The sequence below is a fragment of the Falco peregrinus genome, chromosome 1 (assembly GCF_023634155.1).
Source record: "Falco peregrinus isolate bFalPer1 chromosome 1, bFalPer1.pri, whole genome shotgun sequence".
Taxonomy (NCBI): Eukaryota; Metazoa; Chordata; class Aves; order Falconiformes; family Falconidae; genus Falco; species Falco peregrinus.
The window spans coordinates 110,874,086-110,890,181 of record NC_073721.1 but is presented as its reverse complement, the minus strand read 5'-3'; the positions used below and the strand labels follow the sequence as shown (position 1 = coordinate 110,890,181).

General features: G+C 45.0%; 1 protein-coding gene across 1 annotated transcript in view; it reads right to left on the bottom strand.

The window, feature by feature from the left end:
- Positions 1-4,766, bottom strand: part of THSD4 (thrombospondin type 1 domain containing 4) — a 319,742-nt gene extending 314,976 nt beyond the window's left edge. Inside the window, exon 1 of the mRNA XM_055790923.1 lies at positions 4,507-4,766. The gene's annotated coding sequence lies outside the window, so the exon portion shown is untranslated. The remainder of the gene's footprint in view (positions 1-4,506) is intronic.
- Between the last annotated feature and the right edge of the window lie 11,330 nt (positions 4,767-16,096).

Sequence of the window (16,096 nt, the reverse complement as noted above, 5' to 3'; positions counted from 1 at the left end):
AGGGCTCCACACTTTAGGCAGGGCTAAACTCCAAGATCGCTCACATCAACACTTGAAAATTTTCATGTTTAACACCAACCAATTAATGCAAATGAAAAATATGACCCAACGCCTGCAAACAGTTGCATTCATGTGTTCTGTCATCCTGCGAGAAAGAACGAGCTTTTACCACAGTTCAGACTCAGCGCTAGTCCCACTAAAGAAATAAGAAGCACTGCCTGCTTGTAAAACCAGGAGACACACAAGTTCCTTACAAGTGAATGCAGGCGTATCAACAGATAGGCTTTAAAACGGTGGTTTAAAGTGCCACTGAGATTTCATGGCTGAAACAGTGGTCATTCTTTCCAATGACAAGAGCACATCACATGGGAATGCCTTGATCCGAAAGCCACTGAAGTTACTGATAACCTTTTCCTTGACTTTATTGGCCCTTAGATCAGAGCTTTAAAGAAAAGAGATAGTGGCTCTTGCACTTAATGAGAAAAGAATCTACAGAACCAATGGAAAAAAAAGTCATTTTTTAGAATATTTTTTTCCATATAAGGAGTATGGAATCTTCCTGTGAAGGGAAATTCCAAAACCAGGACCAAAATAAATACTGAAGGGGCATGCCAGGTAGCAGCAGCTATCTGATGTGAAATAGCCAACAAGCAAGATCTTAAGCTTTGATGTGAAGAAAAACAGTAATAAACCTATGAGGCACATACTACATAATTTGGTTTTGCTCATATACAATAAGTATTTGTATTTGGGTGCATTTTTAATTTTTTTGAGTGTAAAGCAGTTTGCATGCGAATTGTCTTCAGGAAATTTAAGTTGGGCAATATCCTGTATTTATCATACCTTGTTCAGAGATAAAGGAAATGGAGAAGATGCCAATAAGACTTGATCAGTAGCACACAGCAGGTCAATGGTAGCGTTGAAAACAGAAGCCCACATTCCAGCAACTCACACATGTATCACCTAACAAACAGATAAGACCACTTTCTCTCACAAGGATCATGCTGAGATCATATCAACATCAGAGTATTTCTAGTGCAAGAACAGTTCCTGCCAAGAAGCTCCACGTCTAACACTTGGTACTACCATTTAAAAAATATGTAAAGGAAGTCTGCAGATGGCGTTGGCAAGTGCTGATTGTTTAACAGCAACCAAAATTATGAACACTGACCCATCCCTGGGAATGCCATAACCCTGCAGGGAAAAGCTACACAAATTTGATGTGTGACATGACACTCACAAGTCCCCAAAAGAAAAATGGGTGGTACAGAACATTCCAGGAGATAACCAAGTTCTTTTAAATTACAGAAATTGTACGTTATTGTCACTAACACAAAGAACAAAGCAAAATTAAAAAAATGTACGAGGCAACACTGAAGCACACAGTTCCAGCTATGCTCCCTTTATACAGATTAAGATATGTGGCCAAATTCAATGCCCATCAGATCACTCTGTTAATCTGCCTTCTTCATTTCTATCTCCTTAACATCTTTCTAATTAATCTTCTATATGAAGTACTAGACCATGCATTCTCCCTGAAAATCTAATATACATAAATAGAATTTTCTAGTGTAACATAGTATCCCAAATGCAAGGGAAGTTACTTAAATGCAAAACATACAATAATCCACTTAATCTACTACGGATTAACAATGCAATCATGCCCATGGATCACATCTTTAAGCCACACATATCCATAACTGAATTAATTAGCTTTACAATTACCTGATTCATCCTCCAAGCTGCATTTATATCAGGTTAAGCTGCTTTCTGAAAACAAAAGAACTAACAACTGAACTGTATATGTACCTACTTAAGGGAACAAGACTTTTCACGGAACACTCTCCAGGAAGCACCCGGACCATCGGAAGCATTTCACGATTGAAAGCTACAAAATGCTTTGGCTATCTACAGTGGTAGAAGTGCTACTATCAAGGTCCAAGCTATTTAAGAAGCTGGTGCGATACAGTAAGTATTCCTCTCTTACTTCGCTCCTACTTGCAAAAAAACCACAGCCTTCTAAAACTGAAGCCTGTTATGATCATACAACACTACAGGGGACACAGTACAAATTATTTATGCATGACTGACTTTGGAGTTTCCTGGTTTTTTAAGCGCTTAACCATCAAATCTTAATTTTCTCTAACAGAACAATGCAAAGCCCATAGAAATCTTTACACTGACTGCACTTAACTGTAGATGACAAACCTGAGTTTTAAAGTAAAAAAAAAAAAAGAAAAAGAAATAAAAATCTAAAGTGTCGTTACAAAGTGCCTGACCAGCACTTCTTCGCCTCCGTTTTCAGTACAGCTGCCACTGTGAATGGTCTGAATATCACACATCTGATGTCACATCACAGAGAACTGAGACTACAATGTACAAAACCAGCTTTTCTGCTGCCATTGTCTGCACAGAATCAACCACTCGGGCCAATCCAGTTCATCCAAGATGATTCTGTTCAGTTTTGTTTTGCTTTCAGGCTCCGTTTAATGCATGTTTGCCTGGCACAGTCATCCAGTTTGTTCTACAGCAAAAGCGAAGTTTTTTATACTGCGATCGTATGCATCATCACTGCCTATCAGCTGCCTAATTATCTGCCATAAACCTGTTGTATGAAGCCTGAAAAGATATACAACACCCCAAGTGCTTCTGAGAGTTAGTTAGGAATCAGAAGTTGCTCCTTCAATTCCAGCTGAGCCGTTTCAGATTAGTGTCATCATCAGCAAGACCTAGGATTGGCCCTGCTCCTAAATAAAACTTTACAAGCTATGTTCAGGGCGCAGTTATGACAAATAATCCATGTTTCCTACCTACGCTCACTTTGAAGGCTTCTCTATGATAACCCAAACCAGCTGACCCCTTATTTCTAACTTTGCTAAAATTCTCATTCTACAGCACTTTTCTCCTTGAAAGACAGTCTTTCCTCCTAGTCTACTTAACTCCATTGTCCCACCAGATTCTCCGGGAGAGAGGTGATGGAAAAGAAAGCATCAAGAATTACAGCTGTCTAATGAATTTCAGAAGTATCAAATTTCATTTTAAACCTCTGATGATACTGAACGGGTGGAAATCACATCAACCAGTAGATCACCACTAATTTTATACCAGGAGCAAGTCCAAGTTGGCAAGCTACAGCTTGATAGATCAAGTTGGTGAGAGTGCATTGGCAGTTCCACAAACAGCCCTAAACTCAGGCAAACGTGGGCTAGTTCCAGTTCCCGCTCTTGCCACAGGAGACAGGAGAAACACGTACAGGACACCGACGGAACATCCAGAGCCCATTAGGCAACTATTTAGTCCATGGCATTACACACTTGTATTGAGCTAGTAACAACTAGTTACTTAGTCAGTTTTGATTAAAAAAATAAACCACACCAATTCATCAACAGATGACCACACAGTGAGTTACAAATCCTTGTACTACTTTTGTTGGCTATTTGCATCACTGATGCACTGAGTTACATCTGTTGCCTCTGCCAGCAGACACCACCGTGCTGCTACGCTGCCCACGCTGCGCTGGAATCTCAAATGTAACTCTTAGTTTTGCTGATCCTTTGATCAGAAAAGTATGAAAGAATGAAAAAAAAAGGAAAAGGGGAATGAACACTGGCAAGAAAGAGACAGAAGAACTCCCACAGGGGAAGCGACTAAAAAGCTAAGAATTCTTTACCTTGAAATAAGGGATAGCAGAGGTAGAGAGTAACAAAACGATACAGTCCTGAAAGAGCACAGAGATAGAGAACAAGCATAATTCCCTTTAGAAGGATTGAAGAGCATCAGACCGAACAGCAGCAGGAGGAATGAGTTTTGCCACACACCACACTGACCTGCGGAACTCACCGCTGCCAGCTTTTCCACACCGTTCGTGCTCCTAGCACAGAAAAACCTCCACGTTTGGACGAGCTAACGGGGAATGTGTCAAGGACTATCAAACACACAAGTGTGGACGCACTGACAGCAGAAAAAAAGGAGAAGCCTGTAGCAGGAGGGGGAAAGCCCGAGCGAGCTGGGCCGGGGCTGCGGCGGTGCCCTGAACAGCTCCCGCGCCGCCAGGCGCCTGAGGGGAGCCGGCCCGGCCCGGCCGCTGCCGCACGGTCCTCCGTGAGGGAAAGCCGCTCCTTTCCTTCCCTCTCACGCAGACCGCTGGATCCAGCTCAGCTACGTGCAGTTGCCGCTGCTGGTGGGACGCCGAGGCACACAGCTCCGCGCAGCCCGCCGGGCGCAGCCCCGGGGCAGCCAGCGTGCGAGGGAAGCGGCGCTGAAATGGCCACTGCGGCAGCCAACGCCAGGCGAGGCGCGGCAGGAGCCCCGCGGGGCAGCGCGGGAGGCGCTCTGGGGCCAGGAGGCAGCGAGAGCTCCGCGGGCCGCGGCTTCCAACGCGAACCAGCGCGGAGCCGCCCCCGCCGCGGCCCCGAGCCCCGGGCGCTGCCCGCACACCGCGCCGCCACCGCCCGGCCGGCCTCTCCCCGCTCCCCCCGCCAGGCGCCCAGCCCGCCCGCCGCCCACCTGGCGCGGGGGTCCCTCCTCAGGGCGCCGCCGCCGCGGGGGCGGCCGGGCCTGGCCTCGCCTCACCGCTCCGCTCCGCGCCGCACGTCCCGTCCGGTGGCCCCGCGACGAGGCGGTCTCCGTGCGGCGGGGGGCGAGAGGGCTGGCAGCCGCACGGCCTCCGGCGCATGGGAGGCGGCGGCCCCTCCGCCGGGAATGCCGGAGCGCGGCTGCAGGGCGCCCCGCCGCAGGACCCGAGGCAGGTTCCCGGCGGCTCCGGGGCTGAGGGACAGCCTCTCCCCTCGCTCCCGCCTGCCGCCCGCGCAACGGCCACGGCGGCCCGCGACTGCTGCCACCTGGCGGCGGAGCCCGCCCGGCCCGGCCTCCCCGCCTGCCCAGGGGGGTGCGGGGGCAGGCGCAGCGCAGCCTCCCGCGGGGGTGCAGGGGGCAAGGCGGCGCCTGCGCCCCCCGCTCACCGCCACCCCCGCCTCGGGGAGCGCAGCCACGGCGGCACCTGCGCCCCGTGCGCCCGCCCGTGTCCGTCCCCACCGCCCCCAGGTGGGCTGAGGGTCCGTCCCCCCCTTAGCCCCCCGTATTTCACTCCATAGCATTTCTCCACTTGGCACAGCCCCACGCCGCTTGTGGGGGCACCAACGCCCCCCACACACACCGCTCCCTCGGACCCAACGGGACAGCAAGAGGAGGATGAGCAGCAGCTGCCTGGTGCTGGCTGGTGAAGGCCACCTGCTCCTACCCAAAACACAATGAGAAGATAATGCACCATTCCTGCCGGTATTTGCCCCAAAGTCTGAGGTTTGAAACCAAGCCCGCAACAGCGATACGCTGGCGCTGTCAAAAGCATGCCACAAGCAAGCGTATATGGGAAGGATCGCTCCTCGATAGCTTTTGAGACAGCATCTGAGGAAAAAACTGGATTTGCCTCTCTGTTCCTGCTTTATATTAAGTGTACTGGACCAAAGATCCCTAAGGGCACATTTATTGAACAGCGCAATAAAATGTCCAGCATGAGCTCCCAACCTTAGAATCAGATAGCAACTAGCAACAGTTCATTGCAACATTTAGTTTTATGGTGGGTTTTTTAAAAAAAAAAAACAAAAAACAACTAAAACTATTATTCTCCCACTGGAACTGACCCAAGCAGGTGAACCCATTTGCTTTAAAGCACAGCAAAATTCATTGCTTTTTCTTGGCAACATTTTGGCCTCGATTACACTTGAACCCAGCCAAACCAGTAAAAGACGATGTGTTGCTTGTGCTGTGCGTTGCACCAAAGTCACCACTCCCTTCCCAAGCCCACGTGTAGCAACAGGCTCTAAGCAAAAGATCTGCTGCAGAAAACTTACTTTTCCCTGCACGTTGAGGAGGCAGCTGCCACAGTGCAGCACTCACAAGCAGCTTCAGATGCTTTGTGGGCACCGCAGTAGCTCTTGGTTGTAAAAAGACAGCTGTATGCAGCTGGATGTTAAGAGATTTCTCACAGGCAAAGAAAGGCTCCATTATAACACCACAGAGGAGAGCAGCTATGCTACCTCAGAGATCAAGGTCTCACTTGTAGTAAGTAAAGTGGTTTGGAAACCACAGATTTAATCTAGAAAGAATTCCCCCGGTCCCTCCTGAGTTTATGCTGTGGTTTGGTATCAGGTAAACCTGTATCTGCGCTTCACAAGCTGGACTGAAGCTTGTTTGGCAGCGGTAGACAATCTAGCAGGAAGCAAATGCTGCGCTATTCTGGCCACGCTCTAATGAAGTACATAAATAAGTGACTAATTGCTAAGCCAGGTAGCATGTGGGCAAGAACAGCTCTGGCAAATTACAGTGTTTTAGTTCTAATCTCTGCTACAGAGTAGATGTTCTACTTCATCTACTCTGCCAATTATACAGCTACTGTTTGCTGCTGGGAGAGCTGCGACTGTGGCCAGATGGACTAGAGACGAGTTCCTTTTCAAGAGCAAAGACCTAAGTACTTTGGTATTAATAAATCAATTAATGCACTTAGCCAATATGGTGGGATTGCTCTGCTTGAGACAGTTCCTAACTCCTGATAACAGGGAAAGGTTATTTAACCTGTACCAGTCTGAACACTAGCTGCTAAACTCCACCAGCCCACAAGGGGAGGAGGACTCCCTTCTACAGTAAGGGAAGCTGAACAGCATTAGCCTCTACCCTGGAGGTCCCAGAGGCCGGAGCAGCCGGGCGCTAATAGCATCAGAAGAGCTGAAGCCTCAGTACATTAAAGCAGAGACAAGAGGCCTTCTGAAAAGCCAAGGAACATACACTTGTCACTGTTTACTCTTCCTGTCTCTTTGGCTGCCTTTACTCTAATTTCCCTAATCTCTCTCTTCTGTTTGACTTTCAGAATGATTGCTCCTTCCCAAGGGCTAACACACAGTCCTACCTACCATCCCTCCACCTCCTCCTCTCCTTGCTGATGAACTGTCCGGAACAGCACACCCCACGTTTTCCCAGCAGTGCAAGAGGAAGTTGTCATGCTGCTGAGAGGAGTCATCCTTCCCACACCTTATCCATGCATCAGAGCAGCTGACACTCCATTTGTTCTGAACAATTGCAGAGCTAGGAGTCTCCCCTTCTCATTATGTTGCCATGTTATCTGAAGTCTTTCATGGTCTCACATAACAAATGCAGCTATTTAAGAAAAAAAACCCACAATATACTCAGGCTATTGGCTGCTCTTTTCCAAGAGATAGTTGTTAAAGGGATTGTGAACTGGCACCATCCTTTCAAATAGAGAGCAAACCATAAACGCTTTAAAGAAAACAGCATTCAGTAGGACTCTAAATGTGATTTTAGTAATCCACAAAGGAGATGCTTGTTTAAAGTTTTAATTTGCTGGCAGAAGATGCGCTTGAAAATAATGCATTTGAGGGAGGTATCAACTCACTAAGCAAAGAAAGATCTGGTGAGGACAGGAATCAATCTACTTGATCATTTGTTCAGCACGTGGTGATCGAGCCACATCTTGTCTCCTCACGTGAGGGCCAGGATAGCCACCAGCGTCACATACCCAGCAAAAGCTACAAAGATTCAGGTTTGAGGTGCAAGGGGTATTGGGGTATTTTTACTTCCAAAGCTTAAAGGCTTCCCTGCCCACGAGCTGCTTCTTTGGCCAGCTGCCTCAGTGAAAGAATAGGAATCTATTTCAGGTAGTTTCATTAAAATTCTTTGGGTTACAGCAGCCTGGAAACAAGACATTAGCGCTGCTTTGACAATTCAGACTAGATTACAGCATAAAATGATAAGACTGGCAAACAAGTAACAGGGTAGGACATGGGTCTGCCCTGCAGTACTGAACCGCTGCTCCCTAGTCACGAAGAGTCATCTTGCACTAACAGTGGGAATGAAAGTGTGTGAAAATCCCCACTGGGATAAGGAGGGAGAGAACCTGAGAAAGAAGATCAGATTGTGGTAGAGTAGGAAGGTAGAGTTTCCCTCCCTTGAATTGTTCCAGCCACTTATTATTTGTTTCAATACTTCTCTGTGAGCCACTAATTGTCGCAGTGGGATCTTTCTGCTTCATTTCCTTCTCTTTGTGAGAGCAGGCGTCAACATTGCAAAGAGTTAGAAATCTGCTGCCTAGTATACAGAAGACAATGTCAGATTTGCAACATGTCCAGCACAGGTCAGTGGCACAGTTAAGCCTTGGAAAGTGCCTTTTATACAAGCATTAGATTCTGAGATTGGGGCGGGGGAGGGGGGAGTGGCGACAGACACACTATCACAAAAAGCAAAAGCAAACAGAGAAAAAGATTTTAAAACGGAGACTTGAGTTGCTGGCCTGAAGAAAGACAGTGTGGTTTTACAAGTTTTCGCTTCACCCTCTTTAAGCACAAGTACTTAGCAGAAAGAGTACGTGACACCAAAGGAAAAGAAAAATAGCCAGCTCAGTTGTAGCTTAGCTATCCTAACAGTAGTTTTGTAGTTTGCACCCAAAAACTGTGCTCAGGAAAGCCTCCGTTTTATGTCCCCTGTCTATGCCTTTCCCCACTTCTAGGGTCAATCACCCCTATCAGATCCTTGCCTGAGAACAGTAGAGATGCATAGAAGACGGAAAGGTTTTCAATTAATATGTCACATTACAGAAATGGGAGCACATGCCTGTTTTATGCTTATCCTGCTTTGCACGTGAGGGCGAGTTCCAGGGGTGGCCCTTCCCTGGGACCTGCAGCAGCTCTGGGCTGCGGTACCACTACTTCACTCCTAAGGAAAACTCCGTAACAGCACAGCAGGGCAAGCTCACTTTCTAGCCAAACAAAAAAAGACTTCCCCCTTCCTCCTCCATACCAACTGTTTCTCTTTGGACACACTGGAGAACTTCTCCATGTTGTGGGTAAAGCGCCAGCCAGATCATATGCAACTACACAGGCCGTGCCCTTGTCCTTACTACCATGCCACATATAAATCCCTCAGTAGTTCTCTTTTTTTTCTACTGCCTTTTGCTAATCACCTTTAGTCCCTTAGAGCTAGTATTATAAAGTTTGTGTCAAATAACCTGTCTACATGTTTCCTGCTTAAGTTTTCCTTTTCAAACACCTTCTTCACAGCAGAAAATATGAAAGACAAGCAGAAGGTTACATAGATTTAGGTGAGGCAAAAACATGCATTTAGGAAAACATCAGAGTCATTCAACCGAGTGGCCTTTTTAGCTTGTGTTTCTTATCTTTACTATCTAATAACAAGACTGCAGACCTACAGCACACACAGTGCATGCTGGTTTACATTTATTTTCCTTTGTTGTTTCTCAGCTGTATAATTTAAACCTTCTTTCTTTTACTACATCTGTAACTACAACACATTCTAATATTTACAAACGGAGAGTGACTTGGCACAACGTTGGGGGCAGCCTGTCTGCCATCGGAGAGGCATTCTCCAAACGGGCCCGCCTGCCTCCAGAGCTGGGACATCTGAACTGTTTGTTTAAAACCTAACTTCCTCCACAGAGAGTCATGCACAGCTGCAGCTCTATTGACAACTGTTAAATAACTGGAGATTTAGATCAAAATACTGGTTAGAAACTTCTTAGTGACCAGCTAGATATCCCGTGACAAGCGGGAGCAAAGGGTGCCCCAACCATTCAGAACCAAGCTGCCGGGAAGCAAGCCACTGTGCTCAGCAGCAAGGCTATTAATGCTTAATACTGCCATGGAAAAGAGGTAAGAACTCAACTCTTGGACTTTGGAAAAAACCATGGACTTCAGCATCTTTCACAGGTTAGAAACTGCAGATGCCCAATCACCGATCGTCTTTGCCCAAGACATCTTTATTTCCTCTGGCTGCAAAGGGATGGTTGCAAAGACCTATGAATAAGACTCAAAACGTCCTGAATTCTAGCTGAAAAGCAGCTCTGAGACAAAGGTTATAGGAAATACTGGGCGGAAGAGTAGTTATAAACATCCAACTCCCTCAAGATGCTCCTAAATCAGGGATTTATTGGTGGGAAGGCATAAATAGCAGTGCTTGTAGTGCAGACATGTAGCACAGCTTGCCACAACAGGCAGCACAGGGCTAGAAGCTTCCAGCAGAGGAGCTCTGCAGCCAAGATAACCACAGAGATGGAGAGGGGGAATCCACACACCAGTTCTTGCTCTGCACCTCCTCGCTCGTCACAAATTTCTGCTTTTCTCCCCGTGCTGGAGCTCTACAGTTGAGCCTTCTAAGCAGTGTGAGAATAACAGGAAGATACTGAGGGAATTGTTCTTGAGCATGAGCTTTGACCCTTCTGGGCAGCGAATATGAGACACATGGTCTGGACAAGTCCCTGGCACATTAGCTGCCTTTGTGAAGTTATTTGCCGATTCAGAGGCGTGAAACTCTGAAAAACACTGTGGAAGCAATGGCACTGCTTGTGGTACCAAAACAGCATGGATTCCTCCTGGGCTGTTACGACTTCATAAATATTGACTTTGGATAAATCTTCTAACAAAATCCAGGATGGGGGTTTTTTTTTCTTTTTTCTTTTTCCTCCCAAGTGGGTTCCCAGAGCTGATTTGCTTAAGGCAACATACATGACAGAAGAATAAGCACTTGGAATAGCGATGCAATTGCTTGGTCATGAAATGAAAAAAGGCTGGATTTTGATTGATAGTGGGAGTTCATGCTGTTTGATTGATTTACTCTGGATTCTTTGTCACCTCAATGCTATTCCTGCCAACACATGTCAGAGCACTATTGATTATGCGCTGAAATACTGTTTTAGTCCTTTTTTTAATTTTACTTTTATCAGTTTTCCTCCCCTGCACACACACACACCCCTCCAGCAATGCCATTGTACCCATTAATCTTTTTTCTTCAAGAAATCTTCTAAGCTACAGCTAGCCACATGCTGGGCCTCATTCTTTCCTCATTTGCAGCAGTATGACAATTAAAGCAACATAATTGACTTCAGTGAATTTTTTCCTATGCAGTACATTAGAATTAGGTCTAATGTACTTTAGAAAAGTATTGTTTTTCACTCTGTGACATGATGGTAGTTGCCTTCGTGCACCTACTATACCAGCTGGCAGTCACAACTGTCACCCAGTCAACACCAGCACTGGATTCTCCCAGTGTTATGCACAGGAAAGCCCTGACCCTGTGCAAAAGTGTCAGGAGGTTACAGTGAAGACAAGAACACCAAGGAGCTGACCGTGTCCCTGCTTTGGAGGGAAAATCAGACACTTCTTCCTCTAGAAAAGCACTTCAGCATTAAACATACTTATGTGTTTTGCTGAATTGGGCCCAAATGTCTAGTCTTTTATTCTCAATAGAACAGGTTGAGAGAAGAACCCAGAGAAGAACGAGGGCAGACAATAACTACATCTGAGAAGACAGGAGATTACATATGACATAAGGCACTTGGCTATGCTCTTCCTTGGCAATGGCAGCTTGGTAGACTCCAGCAATATTTCCAGGAATGCAAAAGTCAAGTATTAATATTTAATTTGCATTTATTATTTCTTGCCCCTGCACTTCAGCACACATCACAGCACCCATATCAGAGACACACAACCCCCAGACCAAACTCACATATCTAGCTTGGAACAGAGACTGGTTTTAGGCAGTTTTTCTCTTCCACGTTAGCCACTTCCCTGATTTACCGATTGCTGGCTGAACTTGAAATTATCTGAAAAACCATTGCCACTGAGAAAACCTTTAGTATCCATACTCAAGCACTCACTGAATGTTCAACCTGGAGAACAATATCCAAAGACCCAGCCTCTGTGATAGGGCTCTGATCAGATACTTGAATGCAAGTGGTTGGCAGAAACACTCCTATCATCGTTTCTTGTCATGCTGTCTGCTGGCAACCTGATGCTAAATAGTTTAACATTTGTATCAGTGACTCAGGACATTAATTTGAAACAGAAGACAGCTGTTTACCAAAAATAAAATGCTTATGGATAATATAAGTACTAAGCTATGGGGCTTGCCTCCCCATACAGTGGACATGCCTAGATGTTTTTCTCCTGATTCATGAAAACAGTTGGACCACAGGCAACCTGCATACTGATCTGCAGGCAATCTCATGTCAAAACATCGGTTTATCCTCAAAACATTTCCAGTGCATGAGGAACAGCATGAAAGGAAACACTGTGGCTGCCCCCTCCCCTGTACCTCCTGGACATTAATCGGTCGGCATCGTCCTTAACTCTCTCTGGAGGGTGTTAGCCCTCATACAGTCAAGCTTTCCATTCTACCCAGAGAGGAAAAGTGCAATTGAACGCTGTGTCCTGGCTGAATTATTAGGTTATTACAGAGGGAAAAAGACAGGACAGTGGAAAGTGGACATGTGCTCAATTCCCTTTTTGAAAAGAAGGGTTTTTTTAGGATGAGGCATATGCATGCAGCAGTTTAGGGAGGGTATGTACAAATTATCCTTTTACATAAATGGTCACGGCCAAGAATATCCAGCTGCTTAGTAACACACTTTCTGTGCTGTGAGAAGTCGTCTTCACAGCCAAATCCCTACAATCATAATTTGAACAAGATTTTACCCTATCCTCTGTAGAAACTGGGAGTCATTTTGGGGCAAGAAACCAAGACATGTTCCACGTAACTCACGAGCAACCCCCTCATGTAATAAACCCACCCTAGGGTTTAGGCTTGAAAAGTCTACCAGCAGCATAACTAGAAGTCCTAACGCACTTGAATATCTTTTCTACACTAAAGACTCAGACCATAAATTTAGCAATACATAATCTAGCAACTACAGGATGCACAATTTTTAACTGCCTAATATTCAACAATTAACTGAGTCTGATTAAGCACAACTACCAAACATTTACTGTATAAAACACAGACTTTGTTTTATTTCAGTTTGGGCTCTTAAGAAGCATTAAGCTGTAGTGTTTTGTTAAAATCCTGCCTTTCCCCCCCACCCCTCTTTATTTATTCCTTATTCCTACATAAAGATGTAAAACACATCGTTGGTATAGTCTTCTTCCTCCAAATACCTCACACAAATAACAGATTTTTATAGCAAGAAGAATTTTTTCCCTGAGATGATACAGCAGGGCTGAGCTACAGAAGAATCTCAGGTGGCACAGCCCACCCAGCCCTAGAGTGTTTCTCTCACCCAGCTGAGCAGAGCCCCACCGATGCCCAGCTTGCTCCCTGGCCAGGCACAGCACAAGGATGAGCCATCACCATGGAGCTTCACCCAACCGGAGCTGGGCTCCACACAGCCACAGGCTGAGCCCCCAGACCCATCCCTCCCACCAAGCACTCGTGCAGCAGCTCGCCAGCTGCCTGTTCTCTGCCTGCCCCCCACCGTAACACGCCACCCGGCCTCTCAAAAAAGCTGTTGCTCCTAAAAAACGAATCAAATCTATGTACTACAGTGAAATAAAGGGAGAAATAAAAAGGGAGTGGGGAGGAGAGGGAAAATATTCTACTTCATTTGAAGATTAACACGAGGATAATTTACTAGACTAGACTTCACGTGTTGTCTTTGTGCATAATGTCAACAGGACTCAGCTCACTTCAAGTAGATGGTCCACAGACTCCAAGCACTTGCAACAAGGGACGAGCACAGGCAAGCACGAGTGGATGAGGAGGACCAGGGTTCTCAGAACATCTGAGCGTAGGCATATTCTTAGGGCTATTATGCACTACATACCACACAACAAAACACCCAACCTTTGCTTCACTGATCTGCCGGCCCATAAAACCTAACCCACACCATATCAGCATCTGCTCAGTAGGACAAAAATACATGTGAGTATATTTTTTTATATATATGTATGCACACACACATATACACAGAGCCTCAGATTAGATAGTTTCTCACATTCTATAACAAAGTAAATAGAAGTACTACTGTGGAAGGCACTTCTCTCACATTGGAAGAACTTAGAGATGTTCACAGAGCAAGTGCAATACTCCTCACTGTCCAAGTATCTCTAATTCCTCAAATCCTTGAAGTAGGCATTGCTTTCCCCCCCCCCCGCCCCCCCCCCTCAGGAAAGATATTTCTTTATGCATTTCAGCTGCACAGAGAAGAAAGTAAGTTTACATGTAGCTTTGAACAGATGTGTTTACAGGCACAAAAGAAGAAAAACATAACCTTACAGCTATGTAGCAATTTTTCTATTTGTAGTGTTTCTGGATGTTAACTTTACTGTTCCTGTAGTTTATTGCAGTTCTGTGGGGTTAATTAAAATCATTCTATGAAATCAGATAAACAAGAGGAATGGGGGAGGGAAAGTGTGCATTTTATGTCCTGTCTATTCATCTCGAATGAAGCCTGTCCCATGTGTACAATCAAACATCTGCACAAAGCCTGCGCTTCAACCAGAGCAATCACTCTTTGCATTCCAGTTTTGGTAGCTGGTTCTTTTCTTGATTTTTGTGTTTGTATGCATACACACATATGTGGTTGCAGCATACTTTACACAAATGAAAGAAAAAAGTAAAACAGTTTAGATGACGTTCTATTAATGTAAAAGCCAAAAAAATCTTCAGTCCTTTCGTTGTAGACAGATAATGTTTTATAAACATTTGCTCTGAGATCTTGCAGGAATTAAGAAGTAGCCTTTGTAAGTCATATGTACCAGTCTCATACTGATGTGAGAACAATCAATACGACCAAATAAATCAATCTGGATTATATTTACCCCCTATATAAGTATAGGATCTTCCAATACATGAGATGATCCAAAATGGAATTAAATCAATGAAGAAATACCATGTGGGTTTCAGCCAGCTGGGCCCAACCCTTACACTGCAAGCAAGACACAGCTTACAGTCAACTTTTAAGCAATCATTTTATACAGAAAAATGGGGCCATGATTGCTTAAGAGCTCATATTCCTCAGGGCTCTAAAAAGCACAGTTTGTTTCCTAGTTGTGGTATCTCTACCTGTCATAAAGTCATTCATTTTGGTAACTAGATGTTACCCCTCTAATGGCACCTGGCATCCTACTCTTCTCAGGTGCCAATTGCAACATACGGAACACAGAATGGCCCTGACCAGCTCTGAATGAAACGTCTTTAGTCACATCAACACCCTTGCCTCCGGACTTTGAGAGCTGTGAGATTAACCGAACATTTTGGGCCAACGTCACCACTGAATTAAGAGAATCGTACCAACAGAGAAGGCACATCTACTTCTGGATGAGATAGAAGAATCTGCCTAGTTCCCCACACCGGAACCTTCAACAGATGCAAAGAGCTACACCGAACTCTGCCTGTTCTGGTCTCATTTATCAAGGCTGAGCTGCGTCCGTGGGTGGCACACCTATGTCTATGGCACATCACTGTACTGTGGCAAACACAGAACAGAGTAGAACATCTTCACTGAAATAGCATTGGTGCGCACATCAGCTGCACAGTTTAAAAGGCAGGCAGTGTGTAAAACTAGAAAAAATTTACAGTAACATAAAAGTAGCTATTTGCATAACAGATCTTTGGATACTTTTACCTGAAGTCAAAACAGATTTGCCACGTCATCAAGAAGACAAAGATTTTATTTAAATTTTGAAGATCATTTTTGATAAATCATTCTTTGAAAAGGTGCTGCAATTCCCTTCATTCAGTAGGACGCTGTTGTAATCTAAAATGACATAACCACCAGCAGAACAATCTGCCTCTGCTAACTATCTCTTGTTTCTACAAAGTAACAGTTCTCCAGCCCAGCATTTCAGATAATAAACAGTATTTTTGGTACTTACATAACTACCAAGTAGGCTGCAACAAACCAGACTTTTTTATGGGCTATTAAAATCGCTCCAAGTCACTTGGCTATTACTTTCCATATTATCATGTAATTTACTTCCACTATTTCTTTAGCAACCACTGCATCTTTTGGAACATTTTGCAGCTCAGAGCCAGGGACAACTGGACCAACTCCCTAAATTCCATACTGCACCACTAAAGCATCTGTATATCTTGCCTACCTTATGTCATGTTTTTCCAGAGTTCAATGTTCATCTATATAAAAAGTATGGTTCCATTTATTTTTCTTCCACAGCTTCCCTTTTGAAAGTTTAGCATTTTTGATTAAAATTATGGATGTAATTTCAACTTTGAGAAAGGCAGAGAGAAACCTACATATATATATACACACACACACACATACACATATATATATATATAT